Source organism: Ovis aries, chromosome 15 (genome assembly GCF_016772045.2).
Source record: "Ovis aries strain OAR_USU_Benz2616 breed Rambouillet chromosome 15, ARS-UI_Ramb_v3.0, whole genome shotgun sequence".
NCBI lineage: Eukaryota > Metazoa > Chordata > Mammalia > Artiodactyla > Bovidae > Ovis > Ovis aries.
Window position 1 is genome coordinate 80,576,624 of NC_056068.1, and position 13,203 is coordinate 80,589,826.

General features: G+C 44.9%; 1 long non-coding RNA gene across 1 annotated transcript; it reads right to left on the reverse strand.

Annotated features, from left to right (window-relative positions):
- Positions 1 to 3,324: 3,324 nt before the first annotated feature.
- Positions 3,325 to 6,477, reverse strand: LOC132657846 (uncharacterized). Its single transcript, XR_009596566.1, has 3 exons — positions 4,119 to 6,477; positions 3,715 to 3,984; positions 3,325 to 3,369 (listed from the first exon to the last, which is right to left on the reverse strand). It is a non-coding gene; the product is annotated as an uncharacterized LOC132657846 (long non-coding RNA).
- Positions 6,478 to 13,203: the final 6,726 nt, after the last annotated feature.

The following is a 13,203-nucleotide window of genomic DNA, read 5'->3' on the forward strand; positions in this document are numbered from 1 at the left end:
CTGCGTCTACTGAGCCCCGTGGATTCTGAAGTCATGCCTGACTATGAGTAAAGTCTAGCAAATGACAGCTGCTCCAACTTACTCTCATCCAACACTAATCTTGGCTTCATTTTATGCACCTTCAGATGAAACTTTATTTCTTGGCTTTCTTACAATTAGATATGAGTTGAGTGGTTTCAGAAGGGATTTATTTCTAAGTGGTAAAGACCACGACTTCTTACATTAATAACATTGATGTTACAAGTGACTCCAAAGGTTTCTGTGGGTTGGAGGAAAGAATGGGAATAAAAAGCATGTGGAGTGCCTACATAACATAGAGGGCAATATACGGTATCTTATCAGCTATGACCAACCCAGACAGCATGTTCAAAAGCAGAGACATTACTCTGCCGACTAAGGTCCTCTAGTCAAGGCTATGGTTTTTCCTGTGGTCATGTATGGATGTGAGAGTTGGACTGTGAAGAAGGCTGAGCACCGAAGAATTAATGCTTTTGAACTGTGGTGTTGGAGAAGACTCTTGAGAGTCCCTTGGACTGCAAGGAGATCCAACCAGTCCATTCTGAAGGAGATCAGCCCTGGGATTTCTTTGGAAGGAATGATGCTAAAGCTGAAGCTTCAGTACTTTGGCCACTTCATGAGAAGAGTTGACTCATTGGAAAAGACTCTGATGCTGGGAGGGATTGGGGGCAGGAGGAGAAGGGGACGAGAGAGAATGAGATGGCTGGATGGCATCACGGACTCGATGGACATGAGTCTGAGTGAACTCCGGGAGATGGTGATGAACAGGGAGGCCTGGCATGCTGCAATTCATGGGGTCACAAAGAGTCGGACATGACTGAGTGACTGAACTGAACTGAACTGATATTTAATTTTAGAAGCCACAATCTAAACTATCATGATAAGCTACCTCTTGATTAAATAAGATAATGCATGTCATAGAAAGCATTATATATATATATATGTATATATAATTACTTGTCTAAGTACCGCTTTTGAGCATTGCATACCCTATGCCATGCTTACCTACACCAATATTTCTGTCTTGGGTCAGAATTTATTTCAGCCTTTGCAGAGTTTTTCCATCTCTGTGGATATGAAGGCCCAAAATTCTCTTAGAGAATAAGATTTTTTAATTCCTCTGGAGACATAGCATCTCTCCAGTATGCCCTGCAAAGTTCAAGGTGCTAATTTGAGTCCTTTATCCTCTGTGCATTCAAGTATTCATCAAATTCTGAAAGGAGGTTCATGAAACAAAAAAGGCTAAGGACCACAGATAGAACTGTTATGACTGAAGCATAGCTGCTCTGTTGATGAGGAGCTGGGATTTGGCAGTTTTCTCCCCAGTCTGGGTTCTGTATGTTCAGTGCCAGATAATACCTAGATGGGCTTTTTGTCAGAGCCCTGTGGAATGCTGGTATCATTCCATAAATCCTAAAAATAATCCAGTGTTGTCAAATTTTTTAAAGTTTGGAAATAATATTTCAAACATCCCCATCCTAGAGTTCAAATGCTCATCAGACTAATAAAGATGCTGAGAAGTACTGCAGTCAAAGCTGTTTAACTCATCTCCTCATGGAAAAGCTTTTTCCTGTGTAAACCTATTAACTCCCACATAGCATTAGTGTTTGGAGGGGAAAATCTCTATTAGACAGAAGTGTGCGGTCCATGAAATTCGTACAAAGTATCCCCTGGGAGCAATTTATTTCAGAGTTGTATTCTTTGAACATTTCATGCCAACTTTCAGAAGAACCGTATATAATTCGCCATATATAATGCATGGTCCTCTCTCATTATGCTGAGCGTTTTGTGAGGACTCATTTTTTGTCATGTTTACCTTTCAAATGCCATCAAAATGTCTGAATGTTTTAGTTATCAATAAAGGCTTCATGCATAAATGAATAACTCAGAACCTTTTGTTTGTTTTCTTGATGGGGAAGCAAGTAGCCAACCAACTGTTCCAGTTTTCCCAGGACAGAGGTTTCCCAGGACTGGAGTCTTTCTACTAAATCTAGAAAATTCCAGGCAAATTGAGACAAGTCGAACCCAGGTCTCCTGTATTGCAGGTGGACTCTTCATCATCTGAGCCGCCAGGGAAGCCCAGTAGGTCATGCTCAGTGGTGGTAACTTTTTGTTTTGCTATTTTTTGTTTTCAGTAGCTCTATTTGTTCAGTCTTGTGTGTGTGTGTGTGTATGTGTGTTGGGAATTGAGCTAAACATCAGCCATGAATTTTTTTGTTGTTGTTTAATCCTCACAATAATCCCAGGAAATAGGAGGTATTCTTTTGTCTCTATTTCAGTGACAAGGAAATTAAGACAACGGTTTCATACCTGGCTCAAGAATGTACAGCCTTTCTCCAAAGAAAACCATACTTGAAAAGATATACGCACCCCAGTGTTCACTGCAGTTCTGCTTACATTAGACAAGACATGGAAGCAAACAATGTCTTTCGACAGATAAATGGATAAAAAGTTATGTGGTACCTAACACACAATGGAATAGAACTCGGTCATTAAAAAGAACGCATAATGCCATTCACCGCAGCATGGAGGGACCTAGAGATTATCATACTATGTAAAGTAAGAGAAAGACAAATAGCATATGATATGTAAAATATTAAAACGATATGTAAACTCTTAAAAAATGATACTAATGAAATTATTTAGAAAACAGAAACATACTCCCAGACTTTGAAAATAAACTCATGGTTACCAAAGGGGAAATGTCAGGGGGAAGGATAAATTAAGAGGTGGGTTAGGATTAGCAGGCACACACCACTATATATTAACATAAAATATATAATCAACAAGGACCTAATATAGCTCAGGGAACTATACTCAATATTCGGTGATAACCAATATGGGAGAAGAATCTGAAAATGGACGGACATATGTATGTGCACAACTGGATCAGTTAGCTGTGCATCTGAAACTAACACAAAAATTGTAAATCAATTATGCATGCAAAGTCGCTTCAGTCGTGTCCTGCTCTCGGCATCCCTATGGACTAGCATGGCTTACCCTATGGAACCTGGTAACCCACTGGACTCTCTTTGTCCATGGGATTCTCCAGGCAAGAATACTGGAGTGAGTGGCCATGCCCTCCTCCAGGGGCTCTTCCTTGGAGGGCGTAGAACCAGGAGTTCACCGTTACCAGAGGCAAACGATCACATGCAGAGTGAACAGACAGTAAGGCCCTACCGCGCAGCATGGGCACCATAGTCAGTATCCTATGAAGAACCATAATGAGAAAGAATATGAAAAAGAATCAACTATACTTCAGTATAAAATAAAAATTAAATTTAAAAAATTTAAAAAAAAAAAGTACCTCTGGCCCTGGAGCCACTTCTGTCCTAACTTCCAAACTGGATTCTGCAGGTACAGCAAAGAGATAATAAGGTCATGAAACTCATCTCTGAAAATAAGCACTCAGTAATTCATGTGGGAAATAATGTGGACAAGGCTAATCCACTTCCTGCTGGGGGAGATAGAGAGGGAGAAAGAAAGAAACCTGGAAAGCCATCATCTTGACATTAATCCAAGAGGCGAGTACATTTGAATATGAGTTTTTAATATGTTATCAACAGGCCAAGTGGGCCGAGAGATATTTTTAGCTCTGAGCTATGAAATGCAATCACATGGGGAAGTGGCCCACATTTCCGGTTTCATATCTGGAGAGGAGTTCTGCCACCTAAGTGAAAGGGACATTTTGCCCACCTGTTTGGCAAAGGCAGCTGGAGTCCTGCGAATTATGGGTGTGCTGGGCAGGAGCCTGCTTGATGCTGAGGGTCAGGAGACGGGAAATCCGGGCCCACTCTCAGGCAGCATGTCTCGCGTGGAGCCACTTAAAGCTTCGGTACCTCAGTTTCCTCATCTGATAAACAGGAGACGGCGGGAAGGTCAAGATACAGCAAGAGGCCAACAGTGTGGGCTAGAATCCTGCTTCTACCCTTCAATTCCTGTGCGTCTGAACTTCAGTTTCACCATCTGTAAAACAAACAAACAAAAAAATTAATTCACCTCTCACAGATTTAGTGTGCATTTTGAAGAGATAATGTACATTGAAATATGGAAAACAACTGGCATGGTAAAAGTGCCCGATAAAATCATAAATCCCTCACCTTGAATGCTCAACCATCCATCCATTCAGGAAGACGTGCTGAACACCTGCTCCATGCCAGGCGCTAAGTTAGGTGCCAGGGACTCGCGGGTAGAGATGACCGAGCGGTTGTTCTCAACCCACTCCTCGCTTCGTAGAACGTGGCGACTCGCCTCCAGCTTCTCATCCCTCAGGAAGTCACTCCACATCTCTAATCCTTGGCTTTTATCAAGCATGAAGTCAGAGATGGAGCGGGAATTTGGAGTTATCAGGTGCAAACTATCACAGGTAGAATGCACTAACAACAGGCTCCTCCTGTAGGACGCAGGGAGCTACATCCAACATCCTAAGACAAACCATAACGGAAAAGAGTGCACGAATATGGGTAACTGAACCACTTTGCTGTACAGCAGAAACCAACACAACACTGTAAGTCAACTACACTCCAGTCAAAAATAAATAAATAAAAAGTAAAACTGGGGTACTAAAGCGAACGCTGATAGAGTAACTGGGAGAAACGAGTGTGCTCAGCAGCTTCTAGAACACAGAAAACCCTCCGGAAACACGTAAGGAAGGGCGGGGGTGGTCTCGAGGCTCTTTACCTCTGCAGGGAATATGAAGGCTGTGGGCAACACCCTCGGGGCTCATCTTGCCTGCTTGCTTCAGAAAACCTGTCTGGAGGTTTCAAATTCTAGCTCTGATAGTTAGCAATAAGAAATCATGATCCTGAGGGAGGCAAAACAATATCTTTGGACCATCAAAAACTGTCATAGAATTAAGAGTGAGCGAGGAGACTTCCTTTATCGTATTCACTGAGAAATGGGCTCTGAGGCTGAGATTCATGTGTGTGCGGCTCAGTGGGGTGCGTTAGGGTGTGTGTTAGTGTGTTAGGGTGTGTTAGGGTCAGCGCCTACGAGGGAGACGTGGCAGCCGGACCAGGGCTGCGATGCGTTTGCAACAACAACAGCAACAGTGAAAGCGTCAGTCAGCCAGTTGTGTCCGACTCTGTATGACCCCAAGGACGGCAGCTCACCAGGCTGCTCTGTCCAAGGGCCTCAGCCAATCCCTGCGCGAGCTCTGCAGCAGAGACGGCCCTGGGGAACTGTCAGCTGTCACAAGGAGACGAGGGGCCAAGCCTCTGTGTCCCTCTCCGACCCGTCTTGGATGTGAGTTACCTTCAGGGAGGTGGCTGTCTTCAGCCAGACATAATTCCTGAAGGGAGTTCGAATATGGGGTTGAATCAGAGAAATGCAAATCAAAATCACAGAGGGGTACCATCCCACACTGGCCAGAATGGGCAGGCTTTAAAAATGTGCAAGTAACAGACGCTGCAGAGGGTGGGGAGAAAAGGGAGCCCTCCTGCAGCATCGGTGGGAATTCGAGCTGGTGCAGCCACTGTAGAGACCTGTGTAGAAGCTCCTCAGGAAACTGAAAATAGGGCTACCAGATGATCCATCTTCCCTTGTAGCTCAGTCGGTAAAGAGTCTGCCTGCAATGCAGGAGACCCTGCCTGCAATGCAGAAGACCCAGCTTCAATCCCTGGGTCAGGAATATCCCCTGGAGAAGAAATGGCAACCCACTCCAGTATCCTTGCCTGGAGAATCCCCTGGGCAGAGGAGCCTGGTGAGCTACAGTCGCTAGCATCGCAAGAGTTGGGCACAACTTAGCAACTAAACCACCACCACCACCATATGATCCAGCAATCCCACTCCTGGGCACAGATCCAGACAAAACTGAAATTCAAAAAGATGCACCACCCCTACATTCACAGTGGCCCTATTGACAATGGCCAAGCCATGGAAATAACCTAAATGTCCATCACCATGTGAACAGTCGAAGAAGACACGGTCCATACATTCAAAGGATGAAATAATGCCATCTGCAGCAACACGGATGCAGCTAGAGACTCTCATACCAAATGAAGCAAGTCGGAAAAGGAAAGACGAGCACCATGGGACAGCACTTATATGTGGGATCTGAGGTATGGCACAAGTGAACGTATCTGTGAAACAGAGAGATTCACAGACTTAGAGATCACACTTGCGGTTCCCAGAGGGGACTGGGGGCAGGGCTGCAGGGAGAGAGGTAGACTGCGAGTTTGGGGTCAGTAGCTGCAAACTATTACGTCTAGAATGGGGACACAACAAGGTCCTACTGCATAGTGCAGGGAGCTATACCCAGTCTTCTGGAGTAAACCATAATGGGAAGTAATATAGGAAAGAATGTATACATATATAAATACATTGTTGTGTCTGTCGCTCAGTTGTGTCCGACTCTGTGACTCCATGGACTATAGCCTGCCAGGCTCCTCTGTCCATAGAATTTTCCAGGCAAGGCGACTAGAATGGGTTGCCATTTCCTTCTCCAGGGGATCTTCCCAACCCAGGGATCAAACCCAGGTCTCCTGCATTGCAGGCAGATGCTTTATCATCTGAGCCCCCTGGGAAGCCCCATATATTTATACGGGGTCCAAGCAGCTCACCATGGCGTCTGCTCTGGGAGACGCTATCATTGACATAGAAGATGTTTGGAACTGAAGAGAGGAAACGTTAAGAGTAGCCAACTAGGGAACCAAAGAGAAGAAGATGCTGCAATTAACTTGAAAGGCAGCAAGTTGGCTCTGGATATGACTTTCTCCAGCTCTCGCCAGGCCCATGTGTCACGCAGGTATGAAGTGACGTTTTCTGAGAAGGCAGCGAGGAACATGTTTATAAGACAAAGGATGATGCTGAAACACCCAAGGAGAAACACCCAAGGAGAAGCAAAAGTGGGTGTTCTCGAGCACAGCCTGGATGGAGGCCCCCAGCCAGGAGCACTGCAGCGGCGGTGGGGTATGTCCCAAGGTCTGCCTCGGCCACTTTCTGGACGGGAGAACACTTCCCCTTCCTGGGCCTCCACTTCCTCATCTTAAACACGCCACCGTGGATGGCATTAGCCCTCAGGTCTCTTTTATTCCTGTGTACGAATAACTCCGGATCTGAATCGACATTGTCAGCGAGAAAATGTGGTTAAAAAAATGGATGACTTGGCAATTGCTCAGCTTTCTGAAGGAAGTTTAATTTTGTAGCAAGGCTACAAAATGTATCATTCATTTTCCTTCTGACATGCCCATTAAAATGCTTATGGACTTTTGCATTACTGAGTACTTTCTTCCTATTCTTTTGCCATTTTACATTTCTACTCTATTTTTCAATTTCTTGTCTCCTGTTCACTGTACAGTCCCTGGATAATTTTCACTCACGCAATAGATCTATGTTATGTTTGTTACAGAGGTCTGCTCAGGCGAACACAAAGAGGGAAGATGGAGGTAATTGAAAGGACATTGAGAGGGTCAAAGAATCAAAGGGAAACTGGACCAAAGGCAGCTGGTTATTACTGTTGTTCTGTCGCTAAGTCCTGTCTGACTCAGTGCGACCCCACGGACTGCAGCACACCAGGCTTCCCTGTCCTTCACTATCTCCCAGAGTTTGCTCAGACTCATGTCCATTGAGTCAGTGATGACATCCAGCCCATCTCATCCTGTGTCATCCCCATCTCCTCCCGCCTTCAATCTTTTCCAGCATCAGGGTCTTTTCTAATGAGTCACCTCTTCGCATCAGGTGGCCAAAGTGTTGGAGCTTCAGCTTCAGCATCAGAGGAACTAAAGTCATTTTGGAGGCTAAGGAACAGACGTCAGCAGCACAGAAACCATGGCGTGACTGCAATGGCCCGACCTGAATCCCACTGACAGGGCAAGCGACTCCGAGCCCACACGCTTCTTCCCTGGCTTCATTTGCTTCAGATTTAAGTTGGGGGCAATGAGAACTTTTTATTGGCTGAACTGAGGAGTCCTGTGAGGCCCCTCTGCCCCCGACACATCACAGGTCGCAGATCTCTCTGAAGAAGGTGGGGAGGAAAGATGCTTGTTGCCTCGGTGTCCATGGACTTGGGTGGGCATGGGGATCCTCTCATCCACCCAGTAACTGAGACCACTCTCCAAGGAAGTCAGAACACTTTCAAGAAGGAATATGGATTCTGGACACATCAAGAAATGATGACTTGGTATGACAGACAGTAGGCTCTGTTGTACTGAGTGAGGGAAGTCAGAAAGAGAAAAAGCAGCATTGTTTATTAACGTATACAAATGGAATCTAGAGAAATGGTATGGATGAATCCATCAGCAGGGCGGGAATAGAGAGTCAGACGCAGAGAACAGACACACGGGGTGAACTGAGAGCTGCAGTGACCTATATGCACGGCCATGCTCAGAGCAGACAGCTGATGGGCGCTGCTGCAGGGCATAGGGAGCTCCGCCTGTGCAGTGCGATCACTGAGAGGGCTGGGGTCGGGGTGGGAAGGAGGTCGAGAGGGAGGGGACATGTGCACGCTTGCAGCTGGTTCACATTGCTGTACAGCAGACACGACATTGTAAAGCGATTCTACTCCAATTAAAAATAAATTTTAAAAGAAAGTATATTAAAAAATGAATCAGTATGTCGATCAACATTTAAAAAAAAGAAAGATCAATGGCTGCTCCAACAGGTGCTGAAACAACTTTTTATGTGGCTATGTGCTCACACATAAAATGCTGGACAATTTGCTGAAAGCGAACAAATGCTTTGTTTTAACAGAGATGCAGAAGCGAAGCCGCTTTAAATGTTCTCCTGCAGTGGCTGGGATTCTGCCTTGAGCTCTGGCAGCTGCACAATGCCTAAGCTTTCTTTAGTGGTGCTGGAATCTATAGTGTGAACTTGAAAGTCTTAATCGGAAAGAGAATGGTCTCCACAGTCGGGCACCAACTCACAGCCTTCCAAATCTATTTTCGATTATTTTTCTTCGAGAGTACCACATTTCAGACAAACAAGACTGTTTGCTGAATACATCTGCAGACTCTCCTTGTCATGTCCCTGTATGTCTCTTTCTTGTCCAGAACAAATGCCATGTTCTTCAAGTCTCCACCGTGGGATCGAGCCTTCCTCTCTTGAACCGCAGCAGTTCACGTGCCTCTCTTGTAGCCGTTTATAATTTTCCGCATAGAACTAAAGCTGCTTATACCTAGATATTGTCCTCAGTTTACTTTATACCATAAACTTCTTTAATACAGGAGTTGGTTGGTATACTTTTTTTAAAAACATTTCTCTTGTGAAGTACACCCTATACGGAAAGCATAACCAAAATTTACACAAACTCCTTTAATATAGGAGCTGTATTTGATTTACCTTGTTAACATTTTTACTGCGAGACATATATATATATTGAGTGCATAAAACATGTAGGGTTAGTTTAACAATGGAAAACCCCACTATATCTACCATCCAAGTCGAAAATAGAACAGCAGCCTCTGCATCCACCGCCATGCATCCGTTTGTGTCCATTTGTGGTCTGCTGTCTTTTTATACAATAAGAGAAAAGCAGCTGAAAGATCTGGGGGGAAAAAGTACATGTGTGTTCAATTTCACCAGTAATCAAATAAATGCAAATTAGGACAATAAGAAAAACACTGACCTCTCTCCAAATTGGCATAATTGAAAAACCCAGTTATACCAAGCATTGGCAATGGAAATTCACACACTGTTGATGGGAAGATAAATTGGCGAAACCACTTTGGAAAATAACATATTATTTAGTGAAGTTGAAACTGAATATAGCCTATGAGTCAGCAATTACACTTTAAAATAGATACACCCTAGAGAACTGACTGCATGGCCCCCCACTCCAGTGCTCTTGCCTGGAAAATCCCACGGACGGAGGAGCCTGGTGGGCTGCAGTCCATGGGGTCGCTAAGAGTCGGACACGACTGAGTGACTTCACTTTCACTTTTCACTTTTATGCATTGGAGAAGGAAATGGCAACCCACTCCAGTGTTCTTGCCTGGAAAATCCCAGGGACCGAGGAGCCTGGTGGGCTGCCGTCTATGGGGTCGCACAGAGTCGGACGCGACTGAAGAAACTTAGCAGCAGCAGCAGAGAACTGACTGCATATGTGCACTGAAATACTCGACAGAAATGGTCGCATCAGCACAGCCCATCTTTACCCTAGAGATGAACCAAATGAACACGGACAATAGACGGAGCAATTAAATTTTGTATTTTTCTATTGGGTTGTCGGGCTTTTTCTCACTGATCTGTAAGAAGTTTAAAACAAACATTTTATACAAACACAGATACAAGTGCAGACACACACTAACTTTTCGTTGGTTAAGTACACTACAAAAATATTATCCAATCCCCACACACACACCTGGCTTGTGAACCAATCGCAGGCCAGCGACTGAGGAATCCTGTGTTACGAACGGGCAATAGGACTCCTGGGCTTGGATCTGGACAGGCGAGTGGTGAGATCCTACAGAAGTTTCCCCATAAAGCGTAACTTCTCTGCGGAGAAACAGTTGTTCTTGTAAGTCCAGGTTCCTCACACAGTTTGATACGAGCAAGTCTCGACTGTCTTCACTGCAGAATCAACAGATGAAGGGATAAAGACGATGCGGTGTATGTGTGCATACATATATTACTCAGCCATAAAGAGGAATGAAACTGGGTCATTTGTAGTGATGTGGATGGACCTCGAGTCTGTCATACAGAGTGAAGTAAGTCAGAAAGAGAAAAACAAATATCATATAGTAACACACATGTATGGAATCTAGGGAGGCGGTACCACCAGTAAGTGGCAGAGTTTTGACTAGAGGCTGATTCTTCTGTCTTGGAATTCTGGAGGTTCTCATCATCCCTTCAGAGCCTGGCTCAAGTTCTAACCTCTTCCAAGGAGCTTTCCCCACCTTCAGGATTCTTTGTCACCTCTGAAGTGTTCTAAATATTATTCTCTTTTTTTTAATAGATAATTTATCAGATGCTCTCAAACTCAGTGAAACAAGCTGAGGCCATAGAGTTTGGGAAGATCGATACGCTACTGACACCACGCGTAAAGCAGATTGCTGCTGCCGCTGCTGCCGCTGCTGAGTCGCTCAGTCGTGCCCCACACTGTGCGACCCCACAGACAGCAGCCCACCAGGCTCCCCCGCCCCTGGGATTCTCCAGGCAAGAACACTGGAGTGGGTTGCCATTGCCTTCTCCAATGCATGAACGTGAAAAGTGAAAGTGAAGTCGCTCAGTTGTGCCTGACTCTAGCGACCCCATGGACTGCAGCCCACCAGGCTCCTCCGTCCATGGGATTTTCCAGGCAAGAACACTGGAGGGGGCGGCCATCGCCTTCTCCGAAAGTAGATAACTAGTGAGGATCTTCTGCAGACACAGGAGATCTACTCAGTGCTCTGTGGTGACCTGAATGGGAGGGAAATCCAAAAAGAGAGGAGATGTAACGTGTGAGCTCTGTATCAGCTGTACATATCGCTGTTCACTTTGCTGTACAGCAGAAAGTAAGACAACACTGCAAAGCAACTACACTCCAGTAAAAGTGCATTTTTTAAAAAAGACGAGAAATGAATTCCCGGGTCTTTCCCTTCCAACTGTTTCACTGCCAGGGTCTTTCGGTTTGTTTCCTTTCAAGCCTTGGTTAAAATGTCATCGCTTTAGAGAGGCCCTCCTCCATCCATCATAGCTTCCTAAACGTTTTTTTTTTTTTCTATACTACTCCCTTAACAATGATCGCAGGACTTCCCTGTTGGCACAGTGGATAAGAATTCACCTGTCAATGCAGGGGACACAGGTTCGATCCCTGGTCTGGGGAGATCCCACATGCACGGAGCAACTAAGCCCGTGCGCCACGACTCCTGAGCCCGGCTGCCTAGAGGCTGTGCTCCACAGCGAGAGAAGCCACCGCAATGAGAAGCCAGGCCACGGCAGTCAAGAGCAGCGCTGCTCCCCGCAAGCAGAGAAAGTCCAAGCACAGCCACAGAGACCCAGCACAGCAGAAGTGAATAAACATCTTTAAAAAAAAAATAACCACAAAAGCCTTCAGGGGTCATCCATCTCAAAGCATGTGTCTTGTTCCGCCGCATTATTTGCAAGCCCATTCAGAAGCAGGAACAATGCAGTCTATTCCTGGTTCCTTCATGGACCTCACACCATGCCTTTCCTGCTGCTTGTACCCAGTAAATCCTGGCCAGGGTTTGGCTGTCTCCACGGATGCAACATTCAAAGAGCCCAGAATGACAAGAGTGACATGCCCTGGTCCATGCAGCTTCCGTAGAGGAACACTTCCTGCCAGCCAAGCCGTTGAACGCTGAGTCGTGAATCCCAAAGTGCATCACATCGGTCATCATGTGTGCAGGAGGATTTGCTTTGTGGAAGTAGGAATTATATCTGATATCCTTAAATCTGTTTGTATTCTCCAGACTGCCTTGCCACACAGCAGGAACTTATCATGAAAGGCTGTCTTTAAATGATTTATACATCAAATAAGTCATCTATTGAAATTTACTACAATATAAGGCTACTTTTATTTTCTCAGAAGATTGAGCAGGCACATCAAGACTTATGTTCAAATCTGGGCTCCTTTTGTTACCACTCAGCAAGTAAGTCAACTTCTCAAAGAGCTGATTTCCTCAGCTGCCAAACGGAAGCACAAAAATCCATCTCCAAGTGAACCAATGAAAGTAAAACTTTCTTTTGATACATCAAGAGTTTTACAGAAGGTGGAGAATGGATAGGAGTCAAGTAAGATTTGGTTCTTGTGAGGTGAAGCAAGTTAAACTGCAGGGATCAGAGTTTTCAGCTGTAAAATGAGAGAATTGGTGTAGGTTATTTTTAAAGTCTATCTTGCCTAAAGAGTCTTTGAGTCTGTAATGTTCACTTCAACTGTCCAGGACTCTACATATTTTAATTTTTCTTCCCATATACATAAAAGCTAAACACATTATCTCATGCACAAAGGGAGATTTTTATTTAAAATAATTCAATCATGAATCTTTATTCAAAAGGATAATCTACCCTGATGTAAATAATTGTCCCAATTTACGTGTGTTTTGCATCCTGCTTTTGGACATTTCAGGCAGGAATTCCTCCTGGGCCTTTATTGTGCTAACTTGAGTTGCAGGCCTTACCCACAGTGTCTGTCCTGCCTCTGACCACTCCTGCAGGGAGAAGGTGGGGGTTGCTAATAACCAGATGATCATATAGTCTCTGTTTGACAGGTTTCCCATGTGGACATGAAAAACTCCCCACAGTAATCTG